This window comes from Heterodontus francisci, chromosome 25 (assembly GCF_036365525.1).
Source record: "Heterodontus francisci isolate sHetFra1 chromosome 25, sHetFra1.hap1, whole genome shotgun sequence".
Lineage (NCBI taxonomy): Eukaryota > Metazoa > Chordata > Chondrichthyes > Heterodontiformes > Heterodontidae > Heterodontus > Heterodontus francisci.
In genome coordinates, this window is record NC_090395.1 from 24,004,586 (window position 1) to 24,023,640 (window position 19,055).

General features: G+C 46.1%; 1 pseudogene; it reads left to right on the top strand.

The window, feature by feature from the left end:
- Positions 1-2,773: 2,773 nt before the first annotated feature.
- Positions 2,774-19,055, top strand: part of LOC137384012 (methyltransferase-like protein 27) — a 58,746-nt pseudogene continuing 42,464 nt past the window's right edge.

The following is a 19,055-nucleotide window of genomic DNA, read 5'->3' on the forward strand; positions in this document are numbered from 1 at the left end:
ACTGAGATAGGACCTCCTCCCTCAAGCGGGTGGAAGTCCCGCCTCAGGACAATTAAAGCCTGGGGACCCGTAAAATGTGTGTCGGATCCCCGGGCCAGGTGGAAGCGGGTACGTCACCAAATTTTATGTCGGTGGCAAGCTCCCATCCAGCCCATGCAGCTATCCTGGAGCTCTGGTTTAAACACTAAGCTCACTGAAGTGATGCTGGCTCAAGTTGTTAATTTGACTCTTATTGCAACACAGAAGCAGCTCTCTGCTGGTGTTCATGCTGAACACGAGCTCCCAGGATTTATCTGTTCCAACTTCCAAAATGCTAGAAATCTCTTTTTAAAATGCTCAAAGGTTTAAAATCCAGGTTGTGTCCTGAAATAATCGTCAATAAAATTAATTGAACAACCCGTTGCCGGGAGCAGGAGTAGGGACCAGAAGTGGCCATTTTGTTTTCATTTGTTTTCATTTTTGTAATATATTGAGCAGCGCCATCTTTGTTACTGGCAGCTGCCAAAACGTTGCAGGCAGTGACGTTTCAGAGGAACAGGCTGCATTTGCGCACGTGAAAGTACTACGCCACCTAGTGGTTGCATTGTCAGCAAACGCAGCCTTTCTTTAATTATCCCACTCACCTTGCAACATTCCTTTTATCATTGAATCACTCCTGATCACACATTTTCCCCTTTGTTCTTTCCTCCCCCTGTACTCCACTTTTCACTGGCTCTATTATTGCTTTAAAACTGTTAATCTCTAATATCCTCCAGTTCTGATGAAAGGCTTCAGCCTGAAACATTAAGTCTGTTTCTCTCTCCGCACATGCTGCCTAATCTGCTGAGTGTTTTCAATGTTGTCCTATTTTTATCAGATTTACAGCATTTTCAGTATTTTGTTTTTGCTCAATCCTTAGACTTGGATTTTAAGAGGGGTGAGTGGCATAGGCGGGGAGGGGAGTTTTGGAGCTTTACACCACAGATTGCTTCTTTTATCCTTGACAGGCCCCCCGACCTGAAGCCAGACTGATTGACAGGATTGGCTTCTAGTTGAGCAGGGAGAACTCTGGAACAGGCCAGTCCAAACCATGACCCCTGGTATGGAGGCGGTGGTGGGGCGGGCACGCTGCCTGATACTGGGGGGGAACGGTATCCAACCACAACTCCAGAAAGGGAGAAAGTGGTGACATCACCAAATGCTGGACTGTCATTCCCCTACCTCTAGGAGGGTTCCCCTATCCTGGATTGTTGCCTGAGGAGGGGAGGGAGTGTCTGATCCTCAACACCGAGGTGGGGTTTCCTATCCTGTAACGTGGCCCAGGGAAGGGGAAAGGGAGGGGGAGAGAGCGAGTGTTTGATCCAATGAAGGGTTCTGATCCCTAGGGCGTCTGATCCTGGGAGAGTGTATCCATTCGTGGGAGGGGTTGTCCAACCATGGGAGGGTGTTCTGATCCTGGGAGAGGGGAGCCGATCCCAGAAGGAGGTGTGATCCTGGGAGAGGGGATCTGATCCCAGGAAGGAGGCCCGATCCCCAGGGGGATCCGATCCTGGGGGTGATAGAGTCTGATCTGGGGAGGTAGGGTCCAATCCCGGGGATTGGTGGGGGTGGGGAGATGGTTGCGATCCTGGGTGGGATTAGGAAGGTTCCAATGACCAATCCTGGGTATCATTGTGTGCAGTGTGGGATCGAATGGGAATCTTGGCCTGCTGGAGTTAAACCTGCAAAACAGATTAATCAGAGACTTCCCGCGTCATTCAAATATTTTAGTTGCTAACCAGCCTCCTGAAAGCAGTTGTCTGCCTTTCTAACTCCGTCAGGCACGGAGAATGCTTGATCAGTAATTTACAGTCTCTTTTCCCTTCTCTCTCTTTCAGTTAATTTACTGGCGATTGTGATCTTGTCCCGGGGAAAGTGCGGCCTCTCCACCTGCACCACTCGCTACCTGGTGGCCATGTCAACGGCAGATCTACTGGTCATTATCACTGAGGTTATACTGTGGCGGATCAGTTATTATAGTTTCCCGGGATCTTTCCTGCACGTCACCCCTGTGTGTCGCATTTTCTATGTCCTGAAACGTGCAGCCACAGACATTTCTGTCTGGTTCACAGTCACTTTCACCTTTGATCGATTTGTGGTTATTTGTTGCCAGAAGCTGAAAACAAAATATTGCACCGAGAAAATGGCGGCTGTGGTTCTAGCAACAACCTGCATTCTGCTCTGTTTAAAAAACATCCCCTTCTACTTTGCACTTGAACCCGGAGAGATAATTGACAATGTACCATGGGGCTGTATTATAAAGCTAAGCTATTATATGGAGCCTGGATGGTTGGGATTTGACTGGTTTGATACTGTTTTAACCCCATTGCTGCCATTTGCTTTAATTCTGTTGCTCAACGCTCTGACAGTCAGAGACATTTTAGTGGCCAGCCAAGTCCGTAAGGGACTGCAGGGTCAGAGCAAAGGAGAGAATCGCAGTGACCCAGAGATGGAGAGCAGAAGGAAGTCTGTAATTTTACTCTTCACCATATCTGGTAGCTTCATACTTCTGTGGTTGGTATTTGTTATATATTTCTCATATTATAGCATTGCAGGATTAGAGTCTGGGGATTATGAGTCTTTGTATATATTTAAACAGGTTGGATATATGCTGCGGAGTTTCAGTTGCTGCACAAACACATTTATTTATGGGACGACTCAGTCCAAGTTCAGACAACAGCTCAAGAATGTGGTGAAATATCCGGTTGCATCAATTATTCAATTAATTATTAAACAGGAGAACTGAAAGCAGCCCATAAGTGTCCCAGTGTTTCCAGTCCATGAATGTAATATTTATCCACAGGACTTCCATCTGACTGACACCAGGAATTGTTGGGGATGTGAAAGTATCCCCAAGCGACAGGCGGACAGCCACTGTGTTTTGGACACAACATTATTTCTGACTGATGGAGGAGTAGACACATGACAAAGAAGGTAAGGGGAAAGAGGTGATCACTGGAGGACCGGAAGATAAGAGGCAGGAGGAGTAAAAAATTGCTAAAGTGCTGTGAGCGACGGGCAAGAGGTGACAGGAAGCTGGAGGACCGGAAGGACACTGGCAGGAGTTATCACACACACCAAAGAGCAGTGGGCCAATGGCTAGAGGTGAGACTTGGAGGAGTGGAGGTTAATTAGTAGGAAAGTCAGACACATCAACGACAAGTAGGCCATAGGCAAGAGGTGACAGCTGGAGGACCGCACGTTCAAGTGTCGGGAGCAAAGTCACAGCGACCCCAGCAGGATGGGAAATAGCAGCCACAGTCTCATTCACCATCCCCATTCACTCCCCTTGCCTTTACCCCTCCTTAATGACTCCCTCCCCATTATCCCTCCCAATTCGACTGGCACCCTTTTCCCCTCTCCCATTTTCCCTCTCCCATTTCCTCTCCTATGTTTCCCTTCCCCATTACCCCTCACCATTTCTGTACCCCCATGACCCTGCTCCAGTATCCCTTGCCCATTACCCTTCCCAATTACCCCTCCCCCATTTACCCTCCCCCATGTGGCCTCTTTGAACTGCAGGACAATTCTACTCAAAGTGGGGAGTCGGACTCTATGAAGTGTCCCAGTGCAGCAGTAACATAAACTGACCACCATGTCCAAACTTCAAATTGGCTGACTGATGTTTGTGGACTTTTTCAGGTGTAGAGAGAGAGAGAGACAGACAGACAAAAAGAGAGACAAAGAGAGAACCAGAGACAGAGAGTATCCGAAATATATTTGTTGTATCACATAGGGAGAGGAGGAGACCATTTAGTTCCTCAACCTGGTTCTGCTAGTCAATAAGAGATTATAGCTGATCTGTGATCAAATTCCACACCTGCCTTTATCCCTTAAAGCCTTTGGTTAACAAAAATCTATTAATCTCAGATTTAAAAATAAACACTGGTATACAAACAGTGTGAAGGGCACAGAGGGCATAAAATTCTTGAACTGCATTCAAGAGAACTTTTTTAACCAGCAGGTAACAAGCCCAATGAGAGGGGGGCACAATTCTAGATTTAGTCTTTGGAAATGAAGCTGGACAAGTGGATGAAGTAAAAGGTTTGGAGATAGTGACCATAATACAGTTAGTTTTAGCACAATCATGGAAAAGGACAAAGATAAAACAGGAATAAAAGTTCTAAATTGGGGAAAGGCAAATTTTACGAAGCTGAGAGGTGATCTGGTGAAAGTAGACTGGATACAGCTACGAGAAGGAAAATCAGTGGCCAACCAGTGGGAGGCATTCAAAAGCGAGATTCTGCAGGCACAGTGTAGGCTGTCCCCACAAAGATAAAGGGTGGTACATGCAAATCTAGAGCCCCCTGGTTATTACAGAATTGTTACAGTGCAGAAGAAGGCCATTCGGTCCATTAGTTCCGCACTGAAAGAGCAATTCCCTCAGTTCCATTGCCCCATCTTCTCCCCGTAACCCTGCACATTCTTCCTTTTCATATAACTGTCTAGATGCTTGCTGGGTAAAAAAAAAAGAAAGCTTATGATGGTCACAAAAAACTTAATACTTTAGAAAGCCTAGAGGAGTAAAGAAAGTGTAGGGGTGAAGTAAAAAAGGAAATTAGAAAAGCAAAAAGAGAACATGAAAAATTATTGGCAGGTAAAATCAAGGAAAACCCAAAGATGTTTTATCAGTACATTAAGAGCAAGAGGATAACTAAGGAAAGGGTAGGGCCTATCAGAGATGTACAAGGGAACTTGTGCGTGGATGCAGAAGATGTGGGCAGGGTTCTTAATGAGTTTTTTTGTCCCTGTCTTCACAATGAAGAGGGATGATGCAGACATTGTAGTAAAAGAGGAGGAGTGTGAAATATTAGATACAATTAGCATAATGAGAGGAAGTACTAGAGGGTCTGACATCCTTGAAAAATCCTGGATAAATCACCAGGGCCGGATGGATTGCATCCCAGGTTGTTAAAGGAAGCCAGGGAGGAAATAGAGGATGCTGTGAGGATCATTTTCAAATCCTCACTAGATACAAGCAAGGTACCAGAGGATTGGTCTTTTCTGCGAATGTTATAGCATTGCTCAAAAAGGGTGCGAGTGTTAGGCCAAAAATTATAGGCTGGTCAGTCTGACCTCAGTGGTGGGTAAATTATTAGAATCAATTCTGAGAGATAGGATAAACTGCCACTTAGAAAGGCATGGATTAATTAGGGGTAGTCAGCATGGATTTGTTAAGGGAAGGTTACTAACTTAATTGAATTTTTTGAGGAAGTAACAAGGAGGATTGATGAGGGTAGTGGAGTGGATGTGGTTTACATGGATTTTATTAAAGTATTTGACAAGGTCCCATATGACAGATTGGTCGGAAAAATAAAAGCCCATGAGATACAGGGGAAGGTGGCGAGTTGGATCCAATATTGGCTCAGTGACAGGAAACAAAAGGTTGACGGATGATTTTGAGAATGAAAGGCAGTTTCCAGTGGCGTTCCACAGGGCTCAGTGTTGCGTCCCTTGCTGTTTGTGGTGTATATTATAGATTTGGACTTAAATGTGGGAGGCATGATTGGGAAATTTGCAGATGACACAAAAATTGGCCGTGTAGTTGATAATGAAGAGGATAGCTGTAGATTCCAGAATGATATCAATGGTTTGGTTGAGTGGGTGGGAAAGTGGCAAATGGAATTCAATCTGGAGAAGTGTGAGGTAATGCATTTGGGGAGGGCAAATAAAGTGAGGGAATACACAATAAATGGGAGGATATTGAGAGGGGTTGAAGAAGTGAGAGACCTTGGAGTGCATGTCCACAGGTTCCTGATGTGGCAGGACAGGTAGATAAAGTGGTGAAGAAGACACATGGAATGCTTTCCTTTATTGGCCGAGGTATAGAATACAAAAGCAGGGATGTAATGCTGGAACTGTATAAAATGCTGGTTAGGCCACAGCTGGAGTATTGTGTACAGTTCTGGTCACCACATTACAGAATGGACATAATTGCTCTGGAGAGAGTACAGAGGAGATTTACAAGAATGTTGCCAGGATTTGAAAGTTGCAGCTATGAGGAAAGATTGGATAGGGTAGGGTTGTTTTCCTTAGAACAGAGTAGGCTGAGGGGTGTCATAATTGAGGTGTACAAAATTATGAAGGGCCTAGATGGAGTAGACAGGAAGGATCTGTTTCCCCTGTTTCGCAGAGGTCATTTACCAGGGGGCACAGATTTAAGGTGAATGGTGGAAGGATTAGAGGGAACATGAGGAAAAACCTTTTCCACCCAGAGGGTGGTGGGTGTCTGGAATTGACTGCTTGGATCGGTGGTGGAGGCAGAAACCCTCAACTCATTTAAAAGGTACCTGGACATGCACCTGAACAGGTGCTGGAAGGTGGTATAGGATTGGGCTGCTAGTTTTTTCAGCCGGCGCAGACATGATGGGCTGAATGGCCTCCTTCTGTGCCACAACTTTTCTTTGATTCTATGGTTTGAAACAGTTGACAGTATCAATTGCCCTTTGCGGAAGAGATTTCCAAGCTTCTAACAATGCTGGAGTGTTGGCCTTTATTACAAGGGGATTGAAGTACAAAAATAAGCAAGTTTTGCTACACTTGTACAGGGCTGTGCTGAGACCACACTTAAGTACTGTTTACTTAAGACTTCTTAAGAGAAAGTGGGAGGGACAGAGAGAGGGAGGGAGGGACAGAGAGGGAGTGGGAGGGACAGAGAGAGGGAGGGAGGGACAGAGAGAGGGAGGGAGGGACAGAGAGGGAGTGGGAGGGACAGAGAGGGAGTGGGAGGGACAGAGAGAGGGAGTGGGCGGGACAGAGAGAGAGTGGAAGGGACAGAGAGAGGGAGGGAGAGACAGAGAGAGAGTGGGAGGGACAGAGCGAGAGAGTGGGAGGGACAGAGCGAGAGAGTGGGAGGGACAGAGAGAGAGTGGGAGGGACAGAGAGAGGGAGGGAGGGACAGAGAGAGGGAGTGGGCGGGACAGAGAGAGAGTGGGAGGGACAGAGAGAGGGAGGGAGGGTCAGAGAGGGAGTGGGAGGGACAGAGAGAGAGTGGGAGGGACAGAGAGGGAGTGGGAGGGACAGAGAGGGAGTGGGAGAGACAGAGAGAGGGAGTGGGAGGGACAGAGAGAGAGAGTGGGAGGGACAGAGAGAGAGTGGGAGGGACAGAGAGAGAGTGGGAGGGACAGAGAGGGAGTGGGAGGGACAGAGAGAGAGTGGGAGGGACAGAGAGAGTGGGAGGGACAGAGAGAGAGTGGGAGAGACAGAGTGGGAGTGGGAGAGGGAGAAGTAGAGAGAAATAGGAACAAATCGGAATGGAGACTGCCAGTCAATGTGCCTGCAAAGCTACACACAGCAGCCTTGAATGCACAACACAGGCCTTGCTCTGGCATAAATAACGCCCGGGTTAAAAGATTTTTAAAAAAATTAAAGGGATTGCACACAAAAAAAACTGTCCGCACAAATCAAACGAAATTTTCAAGGGAACATTGGAACCAGCTGTGGCTCAGTGGGTATCAATCTTGCCTCTGAGCCATTGGATTGTGGGTTTAGGTCAGAGAACAAAATCTAGTCTGATTCCACCATCAGAGAATCAGAACAGACCAGGGAGACTCAAAAAAGGAAAATTACGTTGCATTTGTGGAATGTTTTATTGTTTTGTGAGAATGTTGATCCAGTGAAATTTTTCCCCTGAGAGATGACAGTTGTCTGAATAGATATTATAACATCTTACTACACCATTAAGTCTCGTTGGCAGTGTTGTCAAGCAGCTCTTACACAGCAATAACCTGCTCACCAATGCTCAGTTTGGGTTCCGCCAGGGCCACTCGGCTCGAGAACTCACTACAGCCTTAGACCAAACATGATCAAAAGAGCTGAATTCCAGAGGTGAGGTGAGAGTGATTGCCCTTGACATCAAGGTAGCATTTGACTGAGTGTAGCATCAAGGAGCCCTAGCAAAATCGAAGTCAATGAGAATAAGGGGGAAAACGCTCCACTGGTTGGAGTCGTACGTAGCACAAAGGATGATGGTTGTGGCTGTTGGAGGCCAATCATCTCAGCTCTGGGATATCACTGCAGGAGTTCCTCAGGGTAGTGTCCTAGGCCCAACCATCTTCAGCTGTTTCATCAACAATATTCCCTCTAACAAAAGTCCAGAAGTGCGGACGTTCATCAATGATTGCACAGTGCTCAATACAATTCTTCAGATACTGAAGCAGTCCGTGCCTGCATGCAGCAAGAGCTGGACAACATTCAGGCTTGGGCTGATAAGTGGCAAGTAACATTCACGCCACACAAGTGCCAAGCAATTTCCAACAAGAGAGAATCTACCCATCTCCCCTTGACATTCAACAGCATTGCCATCATTGAATCCCCCACTATCAATGTCCTGGGTGTTATCATTGACCAGAAACTGAACTGGAGTAGCCATATAAATACCATGGCTACAAGAGCAGGTCAGAGGCTAGGAATTCTGCAGCGAGTACCTCATCTCCTGACTCCCCAAAGCCTGTCCACCATCTACAAGGCACTAGTCAGGAGTGTGATGGAATACTCTCTGCTTGCCTGGATGTGTGCAGCTCCAACAACACTCAAGAAGCTCGATACCATCTGGGACAAAGCAGCCCGCTTGATTGGCACCCCATCTACAAACATTCACTCCCTCCACCACCGATGCACAGTGGCAGAAGTGTGTACCATCTACGAGATGCACTGCCAAAACTCACTAAGGCTCCTGAGACAGCATGTTCCAAACCTGCGACCTCTACCAACTAGAAGGACAAGGGCAGCAAATGCATGGGAACACCAACACCTGCAAGTTCCCCTCCAAGCTACACACCATCCTGACTTGGAAGTATATCACTGTTCCTTCACTGTCACTGAGTCAAAATCCTGGAACTCCTTTCCTAACAGTACTGTGGGTATACCAAGATGGTTCAAGATGGCGGCTTACCACCAGCTTCTCAAGGGCAATTACGGATGGGTAACAAATGCCAGTGACATCCACATCCCAAGAATGAATCAATAAAAAAAGCACACACACTCACACACACAGACACACAGAGGACCGAATTTTGTGAGGCCAGCAGGAGCAAGAGTGCACGGGTGTGAGGTCCGAAGAATCAGGATGGACACACTCGCCTGGAAACCCGAAGTCGTGATGTCAGTTCCAGGTTGGGAAAGCTCCAAGGTGGCATTGCCGCCCTGACACGACAAGACTGCAATTTAAATTGGTGAACGTCTCATTGTAACACATTTGCATTGAAGTGATCGCAATTCAATGGGAGTTTTAAATTTAGTCAATGGCCTGTGGGGATCACTTGCTGTCTGATCCCCGGCATATAAAAGTGGCAGCACTGAGGCGGGGCCTCATTGCCGCCGTGGGAAGGCAGCCTTGGGGGGAGTGGAGGCCATTGATGGCCTGCAGTGCTGGGCACTCTGCGTGGGTGGGCTCAGCCTTGGGTCCCAGAGTCTGTTGGCAATAGTATCGGGTGAAAGGGTCTGGTGGCCATAGTATTGGGTGACAGTTCTGGGTGGGCTTGATATTGGTGATAGGGCTGGGTGGACTTTGTATTGGATGCTGGGCTCTCTGCAAGGGTGGGCGCTGAGGGGCATCAGCGCATATTCCGAGAGGAGTAGCAAAGGCAAAGTGCCAAGGCAAGTTGGTCCCTGCAAGGACAGCGCTCTGGAAGGCTACTGACCAGCTGGCATGGGTCTTGTGCACCATGTGTTTGTGAACCCCCATTACACAATGCAGCGATTCCAATGGAGGGATGGCCAGAAAGCAGCTGTGCCCACCTGTGAAACTCCAAGAGGAGAGCAGCAGCAGCTGGACAAACCAAGAAGGGCCCACCTGCATCAGAAAGTGTACTAGGCTCACCTCAACTATCTCTAAATGACTGAGCGACAGTATCAGTGAAGACTGCAGCTCTCCAGGGAGGCCGTTATTGACATATGCACCATGCATTAGGCAGTTCAAGCTGAAGCCAGGGTGTTAAATGTGAACAAAGAAATTATGAAGGTATGAGGGGCAAATTGGCTGAGGTGGATTGGGAAAAGACATTAAAAGGAATGACAGTACATAGGCAATGGATAGTCTTTAAAGAAGTATTACATAGTTTACAGCAACTATACATTCCTTCAAGGCACAAAAACCCCAAAAGTAAAGGCAGTCAACCGTGGATAACAAAGGAAGTTAAGGATTGTATAAGATTAAAAGAAAAGGCCTATAAAGTTGCCAGAAATAGTAGTAAACCTGAGGATTGGGAGGATTTTAGAATACAGCAAAGGAGGACCAAGAAACTGATAAAGAAAGGGAGAATAGAATATGAATGTAAACTAGCAAAAAATATAAAAGCGGAGTGTAAAAGCTTCTATAGGTACGTAAAACGGAAATGTTGGGCTAAGACAAATGTGAGTCCATTACAGGTAGAGTCAGGAAAATTTATAATGGGGAATAGAAAAATGGCAGAGAAACTAAATGATTATTTTGTGTCTGGAGGAAGATACAAGAAATCTCCAAGAATTAGAGATCCAAGGGGTCAGGGGGAATGAGGAATTGAAGGAAATTAGTATTAGTAAGAAGGTTGTATTGGAGAAATTAATGGGGCTGAAGGTTGATAAGTCCCCAGGACCTGATATTCTACATCCCAGAGTGTTGAAAGAGGTTGCTATGGAGATAGTGGATGCATTGGTGATCATCTTCCAAAATTCTATAGATTCTGGAATGGTTCCTGCAGATTGGAAGGTCGCAAATGTCACCCCACTTCTTAAGAAGAGAGGGAGTGAGAAAATAGGGAATTACAGACCTGTTAGTCTTATATCAGTCATTGGGAAAATGCTAGAATCTATTCTAAAGGATGTGATAAATGGGCACTTGGATAATAATGTTCTGATTGGGCATAATCAACATGGATTTATGAATGGGAAATCATGTTTGACGAACCTGTTGGTGTTTTTTGAGGATGTTACTAACAGAATTGATAAAGGGGAGTTGGTGGACGTGGTATACTTGAAATTTCAAAAGGCCTTTGACAAAGTCCACCACAGGAGATTGGTTAGCACCTCAAGCTGGCTCAGTAGGGTGTACATGCTGGGGATGTTGGCTGCCTCGAGGACTTCTGCGTTGGAGATATGGTCTAGCCACCTTATGCCAAGGATTCTCCGGAGACAGCGAAGATGGAATGCATTGAGACATCGCTCTTGGCTGACATACATTGTTCAGGCCTTGCTGCCGTAGAGCAAGGTATTGAGGACACAGGCTATCAATATCAGCGACCACACTCTGGAAGTGGTTCTAGAGTTCACCTACCTGGGCTCAACCATTACCAACAACCTGTCTCTCGATGCAGAAATCAACAAGCGCATGGGAAAGACGTCTGCTGCTATGTCCAGATTGGCCAAGAGGGTGTGGGAAAATGGTGCACTGACTCAGTTATCCACTTTGGTAGGAGGAATAGATGTGCAGAGTATTTCTTAAATGGTAAGAGATTACAAAGTATAAATATACAAAGGGACCTGGTGTCCTTGTCAATAAGTCTCTGAAAGCTAACATGCAGATGCAGCAAGAAATTAAGAAGGCTAATGGTATGTTAGCCTTTATCGCAAGAGGATTTGAGTACAGGAGTAGTGAAGTCTTCTTTCAATTGTATAGAACCTTGGTTATGTTTAAAGCAGAGATTGACAGATTTCTAAATACATATGACATACGGGGATATGAGGATAGTGTGAGAAAAAGGCATTGAAGTGGATGATCAGCCATGATCGTATTGAATGGTGGAGCAGGCTCGATGGGCTGAATGGCCTACTCCTGCTCCTATGTTCCTATGCTGCATGCCAAGTTGTGACCTATGGGCTTTGGTGGCCACCCAATGCCCGTGGCCCTGAAGATCACTGTGACACTCAACTATTAGATGTCTGGATCTTTCCAGCGCTCCATCGGGTATATGTGTGGGGTTTCCCAGGCCGCAGCCAACCGCTGCATCAAGGAGGTGAGCAATACCCCATTCAAGAGGGCCGGCGACTATGTGCGTTACAGGACTGACCCTGACAAGCAGGTGGAGAGGGCCATCGCTGGATTCCCCCAGGTGCACGGTGTGGTAGGTTGCACTCATGTGCCCATCAAAGCTCCAATGGACCAGCCAGCCACCTTTATCAACAGGAAGGGCTTCCATTCAATCAAAGCTGAACTGGTCTGTGACCAACGAAAGTGTTTCTTGCAGGTGTGTGCCCATTTCATGAGAAGCAGCCACGAGGCCTACATACCTCAACAGTCCCAGATGCCACAGCTTTTCATGCCCCCTGCTCGCCTTCAGGGATGGATTCTCAGAGACAAGGGCTACCCATTGAAGACATGGCTACTAATTCCTGTGAGGAACCCCGCACTGCAGCAGGGGAGAGGTACAACAATTGCCACAGCTCCACCTGAGCGACCATCGAGCAGGCCATTGAGCTGCTGAAGATGAGATTCTGGTGCTTTGATGATCCAGTGGAGCCCTGCAGGATACCCCAGAGAGGGTTCACCAATCATGATGGTCTGCTGTACTCTGCACAATCTAGTACTGCAAAGGGGCAAGGCCTTGCTGGAAGAGGACCTGATTGATTGTCAGTCCTCAACCAACAAGGAGGATATGGAAGTGGCTAATGAGCAGGTAGCACTGGAGATTGAACCCCTTGTACCGGGGCCAGGCACACTGAGAGACACACAAGGGAGGCAAGAGACAATCTCATACGTACCCACTTCCAGCTACCATGATGGCCTCTCAAAGTGAACGTAAAAAAGACTCACCTCGATGTATTCAGTCTGTCGCCTCCTTTCTATCTGGATTCTGTGCCTTGCGCCCGACTTCACTACACATTGTGGCACATCTAAGATGCTTACCAAAGGCAGCCTGTTCCTACAATGGCAATCCAATGAGGAAACAAGCATGAAGGCAGCTGCTCACAATATAAGCAAGAAATAATGAGCATTTTACAATAATGAATGTGAACTGTATCTACAACAAAGCTTCAGAAAACAATATAAAGGGCAAATGGAAAACACGCTTGAATCCCCAAGTGCATTTAGATGCTCTTCTGAATAAGTTTACAAATGTTTCTTTTTTTATTTGTTCCTGGGATGTGGGCATCGCTGGCTAGGCCAGCTTTTATTGCCCATCCCTAATTGCCCTTGAGAAGGTGGTGGTGAGCTGCCTTCTTGAACTGCTGCAGTCCATGTGGGTAGGTACACCCACAGTGCTGTTAGGAAGGGAGTTCCAGGATTTTCACCCAGCGACAGTGAAAGAACGATGATATAGTTCCAAGTCAGGATGGTGTGTGACTTGGAGGGGAACTTGCAGGTGGTGGTGTTCCCATGCATCTACTGCCCTTGTCCTTCCAGGTGGGAGAGGTCGCGGGTTTGGAAGGTGCTGTCGAAGGAGCCTTGGTGCATTGCTGCAGTGCATCTTGCAGATGATACACACTGCTGCCACTGTGCATCGGTGGTGGAGGGAGTGAATGTTTGTAGATGGGGTGCAAATCAAGCAGGCTGCTTTGTCCTGGATGGTGTCGAGCTTCTTGTATGTTGCTGGAGCTGCACCCATCCAGGAAAGTGGAGAGTATTCCATCGCACTCCTGACTTGTGCCTTGTAGATGGTGGACAGGCTTTGGGGAGTCAGGAGGTGAGTTACTTGCCACATGATTCCTAGCCTCTGACCTGCTCTTGTAGCCATGTATTTATATGGCTACTCCAGTTCAGTTTCTGGTCAATGATAACCCCCAGGATGTAGATAGTAGGGGATTCAGCAATTCCCCTCCAATGCCATTGAATGTTAAAGGGAGATGGTTAGATTTTCTCTTGTTGGAGATGGTCCTTGCCTGGCACTTGTGTGGCGCGACTGTTACTTGTCACTTATCAGCCTAAGCCTGAATATTGTCCTGGTTTTGCTGCATTTCTACACGGACTGCTTCAGTATCTGTGGAGTCGTGAATGATCCTGAACATTGTGCAATCATCAGCGAACATCCCCACTTCCGACCTTATGATTGAAGCAAGGTCATTGATGAAGCGGCTGAAGATGGTTGGGCCTAGGACACTACCCTGAGGAACTCCTGCAGTGATGATTGATCTCCAACAATCACAGCCATCTTCCTTTGCGCTAGGTACGACTCCACCCAGTGGAGAATTTCCCCCCGATTCCCATTGACTCCAGTTTTGCTAGGGCTTTTTGTTGCCATACTCAGTCAAATGCTTCCTTGATGTCGAGGGTAGTCACTCTCATCTCACCTCTTGAGTGCTGCCATGTCTCAGGCATGTGAGTGCATGTTAGAGTGCACCTCTATGAGGTGTGACCGAAGCGCTAGCAACTGGGCTGGAGGCAGGCTGGGATGACTTTGGCAGCTGTCCTCTGACTGCCTGAGGCCTGGAGGGCAGCAGCTGTTTGAAGGTTTCCTGCACAGGTGCAGCACTCTGCTCAGGTGTCTCAGCTACTGGAACTGGGCTCACTTGTAGAGAGGCAGAGGAGCTGCTGTCCATGCTCAGAGCACCCTGAGGGCAGTCCCCAAATGTGGCTGTCAGCCTCTCCTTCTCCCTTTCAAGGCTCACTTGAACATCCCTTCTCACCAGAGAAGGACGAGGAGCTGGAGAAGGCTCCAGACATCTCACTTTCTCTCACCTTGCCACTGCTGCCTTGAGCTCATGGCAAAGGTGATGGTCTGCAGGTTTGTGCACATCTGTGGATTCTGTCTCTCCATGAGAGTTGCCAACCTCGTGATGGAGGAAGCCATGCACTCACATGCCTGAGACATGGCAGCCCTCATGACATGGATGGACTCCTCCATCATCCGTCCATGGCCAAGCATTGCCTCTGGCAGCTCCGCCAGATGTTGCCTTTCCTCGGTCTGCAACTCCAGCATGCCCTTTGCTGTCGATACTGTTGTGTTATTGGCTCTTAACACAGACGTACCAAACACTACAACAATGATTGGTAAATTAAACAAAGGGGTTTTTTGTTATTGAAGAATACAGGATTCTAGGAAAGCTCTTCAATACACATACTACCTGCTAACACAGCTCCAACTACTGTATCACATGTACACTTGCATCACTTCCTGTATACTAAACTAATTACATATTCAGTAGTATGTTAATCAGTATTAAATCAATTAAAGCAATATCACAAAATCCCCCTTTCCTTAAATAGAATAATTACATCAGTTATAAGCTTTGTACATAATGCAATAGGATAATTGTGAACAGTATTTATACATGTATGGACTCTCATATTAATTATTCAAGTGTCTCTGAAATGTACAGATGGTCTGCTGACTCAACCTGGTAACGGTGAAATATTACTGAGCTCTAAATTGTCAATTTTTTTCTCTTGACTCATAGACCTAGAATGACAATTTTCTTGTACTTGAGTGCTGTACGTGCCATCTTCCTTAACTCCACTCTCAGAACTTGAATGTGAACATGTTTGTGATGCCACAGGATAACTCTCTCAGCTGACATCAATTCCTCCTCACTGTCGCTCCATTCAGAATGATTACCTCGTAAGACAGTGGCTCATTACAGATCTTTGACACTTCTTCAGGTGACCATGTCATCTCTTGCGGGTGGATCACTCTGACTTTCTGTCCTACATGCGGAGGAGGGCTGCATGTTTGTCATGTGTGATTTTCATTTTCTCTTGTCTCCCCAATAATTTATCTTGGACTGACGAAGATCTGATCAGATGATAACTCAGGAGAGTTGTCCTAACTTGCCTTCCGAACATGATTGCCACTGGGGATGGTAATCCCGTTTCTAGTGGTGCTGCTCATAGGTCTTGGTTGGTCTCCTTTCATTTCAACAGTAGTGACGTCCGCACCATCCTTTCTGCTAGTCCATTTGACTTTGGATAGTGTGGAGATGACGTAACACCCACTTTAGTGTGAACAAATGAGTAATGGTTATTGTATTCTATATGTTTGTATCACAGACCACTGAGAAGCCTCTAGATGTTTCACCAGACACTTCTCCCTTGCACCAGTGCTTTATTAAAAACCTTTATTTACTTTAATCCCGGGGACTCGAAACAGTTCCTTCACAACAGCATCCACAGTGTATCTTTAGATTCATTGGATTAACTCCAGCTTTTCTCATGGTAAAGGTACAAGCTACTGTGGTGCAGTGATGATAGTTCTCCACTTTAATTGGGATAGAGGTATCTCACTAAACTCTGTCGCTTTCTACTCAGGGATTTAAGGTAAATGCTGCTTTAAATATTGGTGGATATCTTAAATATTTTACTACAGCAATATTTAGACTTAAAACTTGGATTCTCCACAAGAAATAAGATAATACTTTCTTTCTTTTCCTAAAACCGTTAACATTGCGATTGACTTCCCATCACATGTGAATTGCATGTTTGGTTCTTTTATAAACTTTTATATAATTTAGAAATATATTGTCTCACAGAGTCTTCTGCATCGCAAACTCGAGAATCCATCACCGTAAACTCTTCAGTGGGGGTGGGGTGGGGTGGGGAGTACATTATTGAGGACATATAATCATCCGGGTTGTTATAATCTGGCTCAAACTTGTTTAAAATAGCTGTCTGGAGGATGGTAATATTCTCACCTGGTTCCTTTCCTTCAGAGAGAGTGAGATCAGTTCTTCAGACCCATTCAAGTGTCTGTGAGATCTGTCTTTCTCAACGTAAGTGAGAGTGATCATCAGGGGAGTAAGCCTGATCTTGGATATCCCCAAAAAGGGGCAAGGATTAAAATCCACTTCAACCCCAACATCCTTGCGAATTACTGGCCATCTCCAACTTCCCTGTCCAGTGCACAGCCCTTGAACATGTTGTCTCTTCCCAAATCCATGTCCATCTTTCCCAGAGCTCCTTGTTTGCATCCCCCAATCGGGTTTCTGACACTGCCACAACATCAGAGAGGGCCTGCCGCGGCATGGAGACACCGAGACTTGGTGTAAGAACATGTCCTGCAGAGTTTTAGATGAGCTCAAGTTTACAGAGGGTAGAATGTGTGAGGCCAGCAAGGAATGCATTGGAATAGTCAAGTTTAGAGGTAATGAAAACATGGATAAGGAATTTAGGAGCAGATGAGCTGAGGCAGGACAAAGTCAGGAGTTGTTACAGAGTTGGAAATATGCAATCTTAGTGATGATGCAGATATGTTGTCAGGAACTCATCTCGAGGACAAATATAACACAAAGGTTGCAAACAATCTGGTTTAGTCTTAGCCAATAGCCAGGGAGATGGATGGTGTTGGTAACAGCAAAACATTGTATTTATGTAGCACCTTTAACATAATAAAATATGCCAAGGTGTATCACAGAGGCTTTATAAATCAAAATATTACAATGAGCCACATAAAGATGGATTAGGGTAGATGATCAAAAGCTTGTTCAAAGAGGTAAGTTTAAGAAGTGTCTTAAAGGAAGAAAGTGAGGTAGAGAATTGGAGAAATTTAGGGAGGGAATTCCAGAGCTTAGGGCTGAGGTAGCTAGGGAATGGAATGTCTTCCCAATATTTAATTGTAGGAAGTTTCTGCTCATCCAGTCTGATAATTTTGCATCAGTGGAGGAGTAGAGGAGTTGTATGTCATCAATGCAGCGTACATGTGAAAACTAATGTTGTGCTTTCAGATGAAGTAGCCAAGGGGCAGCATAGAGATAAGAAATAGGAGGGGACTAAGGATAGATCCTTGGGCAACATCAGAGGTAACGATGCAGGAGGGAGAAGAGAAGCCATTGCAAGTGATACTCTGGCTCTGATTGGACGGATAAGAATGGAAGCAGACGAGTGCTGTGCCATCTAACTGGACAATGGAAGAAAGGCACTGGAGGAAGATAATGTGGTCAAAGCCTGCAGGCAGATCTAGAAGAATGAAGAGGGATAGTTTACCTTTGACACAGTCACATAGGATGTCATTTGTGACTTTTGATAAGAGCTGTTTCATGCGACAAAGGCACTGCCAGCAGAGTTTTGGATGAGTTCAAGTTTACGGAGGACAGAATGTGGGCTAAATAGCAGCAGAGGCAGGAGATGGCCCTTAAATTGTCCACCAAAGTGGACCAATTTGCCTTCCAGAGGACTTTCTGACCACCGCGATGCCTGCTGCAGACAAAGTGGCATGCGGGCAGTACTAAATTGGGCGCACCGCCCGACACCGTCCCACGCAATTTTGTCTGTATCCCCAAACTCCCAGCTCATCGGCACAGACCTCTTAAAATGTTGTCTAGTTTTATTTAATTTATTTCAGATTTTCCTCACAAGTTGCACACAGCAGTGTCCTGGAGATTAATCTTTAATCCTTTGAGACTCCAGGGGAATCCTGGTGCCTTGACAACTCCACTGGGATTCCAATTTCCCATTTCAGTTGGTGATTAAAGTTGCCTTGACACATGAAATTAATTTCACTGTTACTGTACACATTGTGCATTCTTCATTCAAACTAATCAGTAACTCATTTATAGCATCAGTTACAGACCACGAAATATAGTCATTGGTGCAATCAGATCACAGCGGTCAGTCATAGCCCTCTGTCCCATTTCAATCCCAGTCCAGTGTTTATAGGAAGGGTGCATCTGTCACATTGCAATCCCAGTCCAGTGTTTATAGGAAGGGTGTATCTGTCACATTGCAATCCCAGTCCAGTGTTTATAGGAAGGGTGTATCTGTCCCATTGCAATCCCAGTCCAGTGTTTATAGGAAGGGTGTATCTGTCCCATTTCAATGCCAGTCCAGTGTTTATAGGAAGGGTGTATCTGTCCCATTGCAATCCCAGTCCAGTGTTTATAGGAAGCATGTATCTGTCCCATTGCAATCCCAGTCCAGTATTTATAGGAAGGGTGTATCTGTCCCATTGCAATCCCAGTCCAGTGTTTATAGGAAGCATGTATCTGTCCCATTTCAATCCCAGTCCAGTGTTTATAGGAAGGGTGTATCTGTCCCATTGCAATCCCAGTCCAGTGTTTATAGGAAGCATGTATCTGTCCCATTTCAATCCCAGTCCAGTGTTTATAGGAAGGGTGTATCTGTCCCATTTCAATCCCAGTCCAGTGTTTATAGGAAGGGTGTATCTGTCACATTTCAATCCCAGTCCAGTGTTTAT